At 42.4% G+C, this 13831-nt stretch overlaps 1 protein-coding gene across 2 annotated transcripts in view; it reads left to right on the top strand.

The window, feature by feature from the left end:
• Nucleotides 1-6685: 6685 nt before the first annotated feature.
• Nucleotides 6686-13831, top strand: part of PLCH1 (phospholipase C eta 1) — a 216351-nt gene continuing 209205 nt past the window's right edge. The window contains exons 1-3 of one of the 2 annotated variants that reach the window (XM_047728551.1): nucleotides 6686-6897; nucleotides 9561-9662; nucleotides 12319-12463. The gene's annotated coding sequence lies outside the window, so the exon portion shown is untranslated. The remainder of the gene's footprint in view (nucleotides 6898-9560; nucleotides 9663-12318; nucleotides 12464-13831) is intronic. The other variant, XM_047728543.1, reaches the window with a different exon arrangement.

Here is a 13831-nt window from a genome sequence, read left to right as displayed (position 1 = left end):
CAGAGCAGAGAACCTGATGTGGGGCTTGATCCCAGGATACTGAGATCCTGACCTGAGCCGAAGGCAGAGGCTTTAACCCACTGAGCCACCTAGGTGCCCCAACATATGGTTTTTTAAATGCAGTTTTTCCTTTTACTATGTTTGTGTGGACAAACCTAAACATTTGTCTTCTGGTTAAAAAAAAGTAATCAGAAAGGGTGTACCATATTAGGATTCCAAATAGTACAGAAATAAGAGAATTTTCCTTATGGTGTAAATTGCCTTCTCCTCAGCTTTCAAAGCTTTAGAAATTGTATTCTGGCTTACCGGTTTTTTTCATTTTTCCCTTCACAGTACAACTTGCTCATTTGTGTAAACTTTTGTTAATGTCTATGATAATGATTGCTGTGTATGACTGATCCACAATTGGATAAATTATGAAGATACATTTTTCTCTTAGTTATATTATGGGATTCTGCAGGAATGTTTTAACGGTACAATATATTCCATAATGAAAATACGTAATCCAAAATTTCCTGGGCACAAGAAAGTACTTCAGTTATGTTGGTCCTGCCCAGCAGGCTTTGACCATCTTGCAAGTTGTAGATACTGGCTCTGTGGGAGGTCTTTCGGCAAACAAAACTCACAAAGCCCAGTTGTGAAGCTCTTAGGAGGAAGGAGAGGGAGCTCTGTCCTCTGACACTATTGTTGCCTCTAGAATACTTTATTCCCTGCCCCACCCCACCCCCAACCACCAGGAGAAAACAATGAAACAAATTGTATGAAGAGAGAAAATAGAGTAAGTTCACTTTAATTAAGCATGTTTTCTGCCTTTTAAAAAGTACTCATTCTGGGGTGCCTGGCTAGCTCTTTGGGAACAGCGTTCGACTCTTGATCTCGGGGTTGTGACTGTGAGTCCCACTTTGGGTGTAGAGATTACTAAAAAAAAAATGCACTTAAAAAAAAAGTATTCACTTAAAAGAAAGTATTCATTTTGTGGTGGGAACTGAACATCTTTTAAGAAGTATAACTGGGTTATAAGGAAATCTTAATTGAATTGAAGGACTTCACCTAGACAGGCACAATTCTATTTTGTCTTCACCTAGCCTTGAGAGGCTAGATTATTTTGCCAAGATATTATAGTAGGGAACCTGGAGTTGAGAATTCCAGTATCTCTCAAGCTCTTGTTTGAGTTTGACAGTTTAGTCTGTATCTCCTTATTTGTAAGGTGAAAAGTGCATTTGCTTGTAATGTATGTATTCTTTTTACGATTTTTAAGTAATCTCTACACCCAGTGTGAGGCTCGAACCCACAAGCCTGATATCAAGACCCACGTGTTCTACTGACTGAGCCGGCCAGGCGCCCCTGCTTGTAATATTTTTGATATTTCCATATAGAAAGGGGAAACAATTATATAGGCTTGTTCTAGAAAAAATATGAATAGTCCACTTAAAAATGGAGCGCTTTGGGGTGACTGGATGTCTTAGTCAAGTGGCAGACTCTTGATTTTTGCTCAGGTCATCGTCTCAGGGTCCTGGGTTTGAGCCTCATATTGGGCTCCCTGATCGACCAGGAGTCGGCTTTAGGATTCTCTCTTTCCCTCTGCACGCCACCCCTCCACCCGCTCTTTCTTGTGCTCTCTCTATATGAAATGAATAAATCTTTAAAAGAAATGGAACACTTAAAAATGTTTTTGTCTATTGGTAAAGAGTTTAGCCTTAACTTTTTTCCCTCTGTACGCCAAATACATTTCAACATGTAGACTTTGCTAGCATTTAAAATCTTGAAATAGGTTACCCATTTAATAGTACCTATAATAATAGTAACTTTTTTACTAAGTAATCTCTACCCCTATTGTGGCGCTCCAACTCACAACCCCAAGATCATGAGTTGCATGCTCCACCAACTGAGACAGCCAGGCACCCCTAAAAAAACTGACATTTTTCAGAGCTCATTTTGTGCTAGGCATTTTACTAAGAGCTTCCCCTGTAGTAGTCTTATTTAATTTAGTTGTTTTGTAGGTATGCATTCCTTCCATTAACTAAGAGCCCAGCACTGTGAAAAAGTGTTAATTTATGAAATCAAGTACTTCAGGGGCACCTGGATGGCTCAGTTGATTAAGCATCTGCCTTTGACTGAGGTCATGATCCTAGGGTCCTGAGATCAAGTCCTGCATCGGGCTCCTTTCTTAGCAGGAAGCCTGCTTCTCCCTCTGCCAACTGACCCCCCTGCTTCTGCTTTCTTGACAAATAAATAAAATCTTAAAAAAAAAAAACAACAAAAAACTATTTCTGTGAATTCCTCACATTCCTGAATAGATAAAAGATTATCAAAATAATAATTGTAGAAACTGGGTGACCAATATGTAGGGCTTCATTATACTATTTTACTTTTGTTTACCTATGAAAATTTCTGTGATAAAAAGTGAAAAGCACAAATAGGAAGCAACTCTTCCCAAGATCAGCTGTCCTGCTTTTATGTTCTTTTCTCTCTTGTTTCCAGCTTAGCATGACAGTTGCCTACATATGGGGATGAATTTTTCTGTAGCTGGGGAGGGAAAGATCGGTGGCATTCATACTGTGACACCCCTCCCCAGTTCTTCCTAATGAATGCTGGAAGTTTCTTTTCTCATTTTTTTTTTTTTTGAAACCTCTGTCATACACATAGGAATCTATACAGAGGTGTTAATGGCTTTCTTTGGTGGCAGGTTCAAGAGATGGCACAGTTGGGGACCTTTGCTCTTTTTATCCACCAGAATCACTTCCTACCCTCATTTGGGAAGAGCAGCTTCCTTTCTATGGGGACCAAATCCTTCCTGACTCCTTATAGTTCTGGTGGGGCTGCTACTCAAATTACCCCACCTCCTATCTACAGGACTGGGTGTATGATCAGAGACTGGATACACATATACTCTACTTGTTGTTGACCACATTAATTGACCTATGGATGGACACATGACCTGAAGCAGGTCAATTGGCATCCTTTCCTACAATCTTATTTACAGATGGTAAAATAAAAATAAAATAAAATAAAATAAAAGCCTCCCTTTTCCCTGGGATTGCTAGCTGAGGTCATGGAGCTGTCCCTGGTAATGCTTTCTCCACCCACCAGCCTATAGAAGCTCATATGTAATAGGAAAGAATAAGGTTTAAACATTGAAAACATCAGGGAGAGGAAGAGTAGGATCAAAAGAGAATGAATATGGAAAAGAAATGATGATTCTAAATTCCTGGATCCTGTTATTCCTGAAGCCTCTATCCTTTCCTCCATTGTAAGGTGGGAGTCAGTACTGGCTCCTTTCCTCCAGTTAGTGTGAGTTGGGGTTTTGTTATTTGTATCTAAAAGTAAGGTCATGAGGAGAGCTACTGCTCTGTACTTCAGGAGCATTATCTGAATTCTAGCTAAGAATTACCATCTAGCATAATGTCTGGTACTTGGCAAGCACTCAAGAAAGCTGTGTTGGGAGACCTCCAGCTCATCCTTGATAATTGCTAAGCTCTTTGGTTATTCTTGTGACTTTTTGGTGTCTTGATTAAAATAGAGATAATATTCATCTCCTTCACTTTCTTGCTTTCTGAATATAACTTGAAGATTATTGCTGTTTAAATTCGAATATCTTAAATATGGCTGTTTTCGCAACTGAAAGTACTATTTTTGCATAGCTAGAAAAATGGACTTTCAACCCGGTTCCTAGTGCAGTTTTCTAAGAAACCCTTTCTGATGTGCAGCGTGGCAGGCCCACCTCAAAGCACATCAATCATCTTCCCAGCTATCAGGCACCTTTTACAGGATTTTCTGTGATCCCGGTGTCAGTGCACATTCTGTATCAAGGCAGAGGTGATATGTGGAAATCTGGCAACTACTTAGAAGGGAGTCCAGGCAGTGCTGTGCCAGTGTAATTAATGAGAGTCATTGCTCTGGAAGCCCGAGGAGAGTGGGGGTGGGGAATGATGTCTTTCACCAGTAAATGGCATTTAAGAAAAATCGGTGCTTTCATAGCCCTTTTACTGCACAGAGGAGGTTAAGTCAAAGGACTGCTGTGAAGGGCTTTCCGTAACTTGCTGCACAGAGAGGTCCCCGTGTACAGAGAAGCAAGGAAGATTCAACCCCAGACTTTTCAGCAGGGCTGATTTCAACCTTGAATTGAGCTAGCATAGCAGCAGGAGTCCCTTATGCTGGGAAAAGGGGTTACTTCTTACAGAAAGATTGTAGTTTAGGTTACCAAGAGACAATGCAAAAAAGGTACTACTATATAGGACCTTTGTTCTACCTGCCCAAAGAAGTGTGAATTTAGATCCCATTTTTTTCTGATTCCCTTGTAGGCTGTGAAGGAAGGGGGTATTATTTGTTTTGTTTTTTTTCTATTGACTATTCGGTAACCATGGAAGGGTTTGTGTAACCTAGAGAGGCTGTTTACTACCCACTGTCTAATCCCTTTGTTATCATTCCCTCTGTTTGTCACCAGCGGTGGGGTGGGGGGGGAGTGGGGGGACGGGGGTGGGGTGGGGGGATAGTTCTGTCTGGCTTCTAAACACTGAGCAATGTAACAATATTTTCCTGGTTTTAGTTGATTTTTCTCTGATATATGGAGTTAAAAAAAAAAAATCTCAGAGGGAAAAGGTACCTTAAAAGATTTATGGATCTCTCCATATGTCCTAAACACTTAAGCACATGATTAAGTATGATTCACGCAAAGGGAGGGAGACAGGCCAGGAGATGGGGTTTTTGCTGTTATCTCTAATGCTTTACCTAAAAAAGAAGGGGTAGGAAGCAGAAATATTATATGGGCATTTGCTTTGATTTCAATAGGTTTGAAATATTGCATAGTGGAAAAGTTTTGAAGTTCATACAGTTATGGAAATTGATTAAAACTTTCAAAATAAAGACTGTATTACAAACCAAGTGCTCTTGTTGTGAACTTTGTGTCTGAGCTTATTTTAACCCATGCATCTGTGGTTTTTCAGGTTTAAAAGAAAGACAAACCCAGGAGGTTTAGAGTGGGTAACTTCTGTGGTTGTGTGAGGGGTTGTCTTGATGCGTGTGTGTGTCTCTCTCTTACTCTCTCTTTTTGGCCTTCCTATTCACCATGGAGATTACCAGCAAAACAAAGCTCTAAAAAACATATGTTTGGATGCAAAGCAAGAAGCAGTTTGAGGGTAGAAGAGTAGTTACCTGTTTAATTTCTTATACACTGGGAATTTTTGTCCCGGCATGTTAAAAAAAAATTAGGGAGCTTTCTTTCTTTGGAGCTGAAAGACCTTATATATATATTTTCCCAAATTGAATTTTTCCTGGTACCCTGGCATGAAGAAATTCAAGTGACTATTTTGGTGGCTTTTTTTTTTTTTTTTTTTTTTGAGAGTCCAGGATTGCTTTCAGGATAAAGTTTCTTCTTGCCCATGGTGCTTTGCTGTGACATTGTAATTGCCTCTGTTGAACTGAATAATACAAATGGGTTGTTTCTATGGTATCGGCTAAGTGGGATGAAAAGGTGAAACCCTAGATCTTGCGCTGAGAGGTCACGGTTCTACCACCCCCCACACTAACTGTCCATCAAAGCAGACGGGCAGCCCCGGCCCTGCTCTCCCTGCTCGAGCACTCATTTGTAACTTCCTGAGCAAATTCACGCATGAAAAAGAAAATGACTTTAGTTTATGTTGTCACTAAGCCCAGAAATTCCCTGCCAACCCTATGCTGCCAGCTTTTCTAGGACCTTCTTATTGGTGGAGAATTTTAAATTGAAGGTGAGTGAGAAGCAGAGTCTCGAAGTCCCTCCCAGCCAGGCTTTGAACTAACAATAGGGCAGGTTGAATGAAGGCTGATAAATGCAAATCCTGGAATCTTGAGACCGGATCACACGGTGGCTGCCGAGGCCAGCGTTTGTCAGCCTTCCAGCAGCCGCACCAACCTGGTCAGTCACCATGTCTGTGCGCGCGGTAGATTTAATCGTTTCCTCGCTATTTGAGTGCCCACTGTGTGCAGGCTTTCCTCCCCCTTGGCTGTGCTCTTACTTACCGCAGGTTCGGTGCTGGAGTCTGCCAGCCATTAAATTAATTTGATTTTGAATAATTGACCCGTTAACATGTAGGAGAAGCATCTGGAAGAAAAGGCGGGGGGCGGGGGAATAAGAATGTTACCTACATTCCCCTCTTTCTCAGTTTAAGCTGCAATTTACTTAAGGCAGATCTCCTTGGTTATAACGGCATAGTAAGTGCTATTTTCTTAGAATGGTAAGGTGACCTAAGATAGAGGGTTCGCGATTTTCATTAAGGTTTTTTTTTTTTTTTTTAACTTTAGTGCAAGCTGCAAACGGTTCCCATTCTCTGCTCTCTCACTTCCAACTTTGTTTCTCCAAACTCCTTTATCCTAAAACCACTGAAGCTCTTGAGGGCACTGCCTAAAACTGATTATCGAGGAGGTGTCCCTGGGTTTGGGAATCTTTGAAAGCTACGCGGGAGAAAGGAAGACTTTATTCTCAGAACTTCTGGCTTTTGCTTGCCAGAGAGCCTCGCAAGGGCGCGTGGACCCAGGGGTCCAGGTCCAGCCTTCGGCCCCCTTACCCCTGGCGGGCTGGGGCCCTTGTAGGCGGTGGGAGCTCCAGTCCACTCTCTCCCGCTCCAGTTCCTGATTTCCTCGGGAGCTGCGGGGCTGGGAGGGAGGGGGCTCCAGTGTGAGCGTAAGAATTTGAATGAGAAAGCAGGTTGTGGCGGCGGCGCCCCGCTCTAGCCTGCGCGTCTCGGGGGCTTCTGCTGGCTGTGGCGAGAAGTGCGCTTCTGGGGGGCTTTTCCGTCCCTCGACAGGGTTTTCGACTTGGGAGTCACAAGGGCCCGCAACTCATTACCCCAGCACTTTGGAGGTTGCTCCTGAGCCAAGGACTCCCAGGAATCCGTCAACTGCTGAACACTCAAAGTTGAGCAGGTCAGTGCTTTGAGGGGGAACCAGGCGGAACGAGAAAGAAGACTGGTGGACCAGACCAGGTGTGCCAAAGAGCAGGTGGCCCGAGTTCCTCTCTCCAGTCCCGGCCGGGACACGCTCTTTAGGACCGTGTGAGTATTGTTGTGCGTGGGGATCCTCCAAAGCCCCTGCGCGGAGAAGTGGTCCACCGTGGGTTGTGTGTGTGTGTGTGTGTGTGTGTGTGTGTGTGTGGTAGGGGGCTGTCTTGTAATTCAGAAGATGTGGGTATGCGTGTGCCCGCGCCAGAATTTACTTCTCGAGTCCCCCGTGGTGGTGAGTGGGGTTTGCCCGTTGGAGGGTGAAGCTTTGCTGCAGGATGCTTCACCTACACGCGCACTCCCAGGAACCCGTCTCTCACCTCCCGACAGCTCCGAGAGAGCAGGTCCGCGTTTCCCAGCAAGGGGAGTGCGGAGTCCATTACACTTGGGGAATCTCACGGCTCTTCCTGCACTCATTGACCCCACTCGGGACCCTCTCGGAGAAGACCGGGTACGCTCAGCGCCAGGAGGATTTACTCCATTACCCTTTCCTGGAATAAACGAGAGCACCAGAGCGACGCCGCGCCGGGCGGTGGGGGCAAGTCCTGGCCTCGCGGCGTCGCTCTCTGCGCCTGCGCGGGGTTCCCATGACGACGGCGCCGCGAGTCCGAGATGCCACCCGGCTCGCCCCTAAACCCAGTCCCCTGTTGAGCGTCGCGGCGGGCCCCCTTCTCTCCTCCTTTTCTTTGTTGTTTGTAACTCCGGATGAGTTTATGATTTCATTTTTACGTTAGCAGTTCAGCATTAAAACAATAACCAACTAAAAGGAAGTAGAAGACTGTCCCCCCAGTCCCCCCCCCCCCCCCCCCGGCTATTTCGCATTACCATTTTGATCTTAGACGGAAGAAAATGGTGAGAAGTTGCTTATTGAGGCAGTCACTGAGACCTTACCAACACTGAATAAAATATATTTCCTTGGAGGTGAGATATTTAAAAAAAAAATCAGGTGCTTGCTCTTGAGTAAGGTTACAGACTTGTGCCCCCTTTATGCAAGTGGTGAGTGGGATGAGTGCAAACCCAAGCACCTGTGTCCTCCTTATGGCACGTTTATGAAAAGAGATGAGCTCCAAAATGGACCAAAGTAAAATGCCAGTGAAAAGAAACAAAGGCTTTCCCAGAAGGGGTGATTGTTTTTCCCTGCTGCCCCTCAGTTTTGGTCATTTCTGGGGTTAATCTTCTGCAGGGAATGTTTCAAGAAGTCTTGATGGGAACCAGTCAGATTTCTCAAGCCTCCTGTTAAACATGTCATTTTCCTTTAAAATTGTGAGTATCAATAGCTCTGCCCCTTTTAAGAAATCCCATTTGTTTACACACAGGTTAGCATTTGGCAAGGGTACACATCTTAAAGGTTATGTAGAGGGAGCTGCATTTTGTTGCTTATTTTTCTTAAGGCTGCATCAGTATTTGGCAGCAGGATTAATATGCCTAGTTGCTATTAAAGAAACACTGGTTAATATCAACATAACTAATCAAAGTTTAAAATGGAGTTACTCTTTCTGGAATAAAGTGTGGCATAAAAATACCTTAGATGAAGTACTAGGGCTACTCTTTCAGTGTCCCCTGCTTTTAAACAATTTGCCTTCAAGAGTTGCAAGTGTTTGTGAGTGGTAGAAGTTTTCAGACAATATCCTCCCACCATCAGCAAATGAAGTCAATGTAATATTACTTCTCAGATGATTAGCAAATAACATGCTGTTAAAGTTACCTCTCCCATCCCATTCATTGTAAGTGCCTAAGACGTGATATAGTCCATCTGATGCAAGTGTTAAAAAATGTCCAATTGAGTTTTCCCCCTTTTCTCATAATTAAAAAAATAGAAAAACTCTCAATTTTCAGGTTCAGATACTTTGTGACCCTATTTGGCGGTTTGTAACTGGCTCCAATTCCCTAATTCTCAGTGACATGTGTTTCTGCTGGTTCCAGGAGGTAAACTGCAGTTTAGCAGATCACGGGATAATGAGATTGCGAGTGCTTGGGGGAAGGCTGGGGAAAGGCTATGAGAAGGAGACAAAGGGAGGGAAGGTTGATGGGCAGAGCCAGAATTTATAGCTGCATCAGATTCTGCATAAAAGCTGTGCAAGTCCTTGCTTCTGCCTTCGAGATACATTTTCTCACATCATTAGTATCAATTAAACTTACTTGTAGAATCAGTCTTCTAAATAATTAGAAGGCTAGAATTATAAAAATAGAATATTATAATGGTGCTTTATGTTAGTGTGCCATAATGTAATATACTCGAAAAACTCTTAAATGTTTCCTACATTATTCACTCATTTAGTCCATGAACATTTTTGAAAACTATATATAAGGCAGGATAAATCATTCCAGAGTCCCTGCCTTCAGTAAAGTCAGAGTTGAATTCTGAAATCATTCTAATGCTGTTTCAGGTTTTCAGAGCAGATACTTAACAGAACCCTTAAGGAGAACAGTTGATTTAGTGTTGAGTGATCTTACATCTAGATTCAGAAGCAAATGCTTACACTTTGATTTAAAAAATATGCTGAACACCATTTTTGAGTATTTTTAGATAAAAATTATATATAGTAAGAAGCATTGTGAGCACTTTTTTTTCCCCCCACATTTTTGTAGTGCAGACTGGGCCCTAAAACTTGCTGTCTTCACAAGTACAGCACCATGTTTGGGAGGAACAGAAAAACCCTGTAATTCTCAGATTTCTTAGATGAAGATAAGGTGAGTGATTCAGTAGTCCTTTGTTCTGACTCCATGTTTCGTGACATCATAAACCTCCTGCAGCTCCCTTCTAAGAATAGTGTTGGTCTGCACGCTTGAAAGATCATGACTATTACTTCTCTGAGGGGGAAAAAAAAATGTAAAATTGTGATAGAAGGATGAAAGGAATATAGTAGGGCATTTACAAATTTTAACTTTTGAGATGCCACACTTCTAGGCATTTCTAGTGAGTTTAGACTCTACTGAAATCCATTAGAGCTATGTCACTTCTCCTGGCATAATACGGACCAAGGTTGACAAAGTCTTCCTCTTTCGTAGAACACAGAAGGGTAGGGAGGCGGTAGTTTTCTCTTTTTTCCACCACCTCATGGGTTTGACAACAATCATCAGCTCTGAGAATCTTGCTGAAGAGCATGCCCATTTGGTTATTGGTCTTTGTTCAGGAAAATCAGACTCAGCTGTGAAGTGTGGCCCAAGTGGTGCAGAACTCATTACTTTGAACAATGCTTCCTCGGCCTGGGAAGCATGTTTTCTCTTCTCACTCGTAGGGTCTTATTCCAGGCTGGCTGTGCTCACAAGGAAAATCATTTAGACACAGTTCAGTGGACACTCACTCACATCTCTTTGACATCCGTGACCATTTTTGTTTAAGGAGAAATCGAGGACTGTTGTGGTAGGGTGTGCTGAATTAGAAGTGCGTTTTAAGCCCATGAAGAAGTTTACACAGCTTTGTCTTATTATCATCACGGTCTCTTGTCTTCTGCGCTTCAAAGTAGAAGAGGACAGGATGGGTACAGAGGGGACAACCAAGAGAACTTTTATAGCAAAGTTAAAAACATTCTCACTAGTCCTGCATTTTGGATGCACTAAGTTAAGCACCTTTGCTTCATCATAGTCGTAAAATTATGGAGCCACATTTCTGATTTCTAATGATCCCGCTGTTCTGGAAAATCCAGGGCAGGCTCCTATGAAATCCTTGCTGTAGACTTGAAATTACTTTAGTTGTAGAGATAAAACGGTCAACAGCCATGTCATGATTAATTCAATTTCATTGCGTGACATTGAGAGTGGGCAACTTCTGATTATATATTTGGTTATATACATGCGTATCTCTTACAAACACAAGGTTTGCATATATGCAAAAGATTCTTTTTTCACTGACTATTTTGGCCTGAGAAATTCTGGCATCATTGATTTAACATAATGGGGAACAGCTTTTCTGGTTATTTATTTAGTAAGTATCTTAAGGAGTTCTGGAAGAAAAGGAGAAAATGAATATTAATATGTTCCAACCATGTGCCTAGACATTTATTGTCTCTTTAAAGCCCACAATAATCAAGAGGCAGGAATTATCTTACGTCACTGATGAGGCTCACAGAGGTTTTTCCCTAGCCCATGACCTAAACCAGCATGGAACTGACATGGAATCTGAGGTCTTTCTGCCTACCTGTTCTATCATATCATATTGCCACTCGGGAAACAGACTAAATTAAAAAAAAAAAATACAGAGTTGGTTTTCTTTTCAGACTCACAATTCTATCCGAAGTACAGATAGCTAGAAATGTTTCTGATAGGCTTTTTGGTGAGTGGAGAATCTGCATTCACTGTATGGAGTTGAGAAGGTTATAAATTCAGGTCTGGTTCCAGAAAAACCATCAAGGCTTTGTTTATAAACTGTGTTGGCTGTTTGTTTAGAAGTGAGTGCTGTTTAGGTTCCCTTCTGCAGAGGCTTTGCCACATCAAAGTGGCCCACTTATTTATCATTTTGGGATTGTTGTCAAATTGTGGTGGGTCTAAGGACCCTTTGTGATTTTAACGTGTGTTTTCTGGCATCCCAAGACTTTGATATTGTCTTTATCGTATATAACCTTTGTCCACCTGTTTTCTTGAAATAGTATTGAGAGACTTACTGCTGGAATGAACCAGAGGGTGTCTTCCAAATTAGAGATCACAGTTATCTTGGATAGTTGCTAAAAATTTGTAAACTTAGGCTGACGTTTTGGTGCTCCTAAGGTAGCTCTGCTTTATTGTTGGGAAATTGAGACTGGGTTGTACTGGGCTGGTTTTAGATTTGTAATATTTTTGAGCTGGTTTATCCATGCAGAAACTGAAGTTTAGGAATGTCCACACTCACACAGCTGAGTTGGGACTTGAGCCTAGAGATTGCCAGCAGACATCTGGTCTAGTGTTCTTAATAGCAAACTGTGCTGTAAAAGCACACCTCATCCTGGGCCTTCTTTGCTCCTTATGAGTGATACAAGCGGGAAAGAGAAGCTTCAGTAAATGGATGTTGGACTCCGCTTTGGAAATCAGTCTTGGCTACAGGTACCACACAGGACCCTGGAGGGTTCTCTGGGTTTCCCTCTTCTTGAGTAACTGTGGCTTACCCTATTTGCAGTCTCTCTTCTCTGTGGCTGGTTCTTCTGTGCTTCACAAGAGACTTCTGCCCTTGTACAGCCATTCAGGTGCCAATGAACAATCAATTACCACCGAAAGGCAGAAGGATCTAGTTTAGCGCTGGCATATGTAGGTTACTGATTAACTGATCTGAGGCAATCCTGGTTTCTTTTCATCTGCCTTCACTTCCTTGTTGCTAATCCACGAGAACCAAACATTCAAATTTAGCTTCCTACTTCCTTTTTCCCTCCCTCTTCAGTTTCACTGAAGGTGCCTCTGGACTGGACAGTGGAACAGGTCTCCATGGGGTGTTAATGTTACCTCTGCAAAACTACCCTTGGTGGGAACTTTGAAGATCTATACAATTTTTTTTTCAGGAATCAGAATACTGGACCAGAAATTCAGTGAGTTGTTTTGTCATGTAATTGTATGCAATTTTGTTCTCTAGATCATTTTTTAAAAAAAGATTTTATTTATTTATTTGAGAGGGAGCACAAGCAGGGGGAGAAGCAGGCTCCCTGCAGAGCAGGGATTCTGAGGTGGGGCTCCATCCAGATTAGGACCTGAGCCCAAGGCAGATGCTTAACGGAGTGAGCCATGCAGGCACCCCCTTTTTTTTTCTTTCCTAACAACTTTTTCTTAACTTTGAGTGACATGGGAGATATTGAAAAGAAACTTATCTTTTTACTTTTTTTATTTTTTAAAGATGTTATTTATTTATTTGTCAGAGAGAGAGAGCGAGAACGCACAAGTAGGCAGAGTGTCAGACAGAGGCAGAGAGAGAGGCAGGCTCCCTGCCGAGCAAGGAGCCCAATGCAGGACTTGATTCCAGGACCCTGGGATCATGACCTGGGCCGAAGGCAGCAGCTTAACCAACTGAGCCACCCAGACATCCCGAAACTTATCTTTTTAAAAGAGATTCCTTGGGCGCCTGGGTGGCTCAGTGGGTTAAGCCGCTGCCTTCGGCTCAGGTCATGATCCCGGAGTCCTGGGATCGAGTCCCGCATCGGGCTCGCTGCTCAGCAGCGAAGCCTGCTTCCCTTCCTCTCTCTCTGCCTGCCTCTGCCTACTTGTGATCTCTCTCTGTCAAATAAATAAAATCTTTAAAAAAAAATAAAAGAGATTCCTTTATAGAAAAGAGTAGTATGTGTTCATATAAGGAGTTACAATTATGTAAGGATCCCTTGACTTTTTTTTTTAAAGATTTTCTTTTTTTTTTTTTAAAGATTATTTATTTATTTATTTGACAGAGAGAGATCACAAGTAGACGGAGAGGCAGGCAGAGAGAGAGAGAGAGGGAAGCAGGCTTCTTGCTGAGCAGAGAGCCCGATGTGGGACTCGATCCCAGGACCCTGAGATCATGACCTGAGCCGAAGGCAGCGGCTTAACCCACTGAGCCACCCAGGCGCCCCTTTAAAGATTTTCTTTTATATATTTGACAGAGACACAAGAGTTGGTTCCATACAACCATTTGTGTAAAAGAATAGGAAAGGAAAGTTTGAGGAAAAAAAAAGGTGGGGGAGGGTTTCCTTGTATGCATATAGAATATCTCTGGAAGAATATACAAGAAACTAATAAAGTTGGTTGCTGGGAGACATATATGAGGTAAACTATTATTATACCCTTTTGCGCCTTTAGAATTTTGAGACTTAAACTTAACTAAAAGTTAAAAAAAAAAAAGGACATTTGGTTTTCAATAATAAAGAAATAATCACATCTTGATTCCTAAGTTGTAGAAGTAGGAGACTGGGATGAAATTTTAAAGAAAAACA

Source organism: Lutra lutra, chromosome 1 (genome assembly GCF_902655055.1).
Source record: "Lutra lutra chromosome 1, mLutLut1.2, whole genome shotgun sequence".
Taxonomy (NCBI): domain Eukaryota; kingdom Metazoa; phylum Chordata; class Mammalia; order Carnivora; family Mustelidae; genus Lutra; species Lutra lutra.
This window is presented reverse-complemented; position numbering and strand designations above follow the sequence as displayed.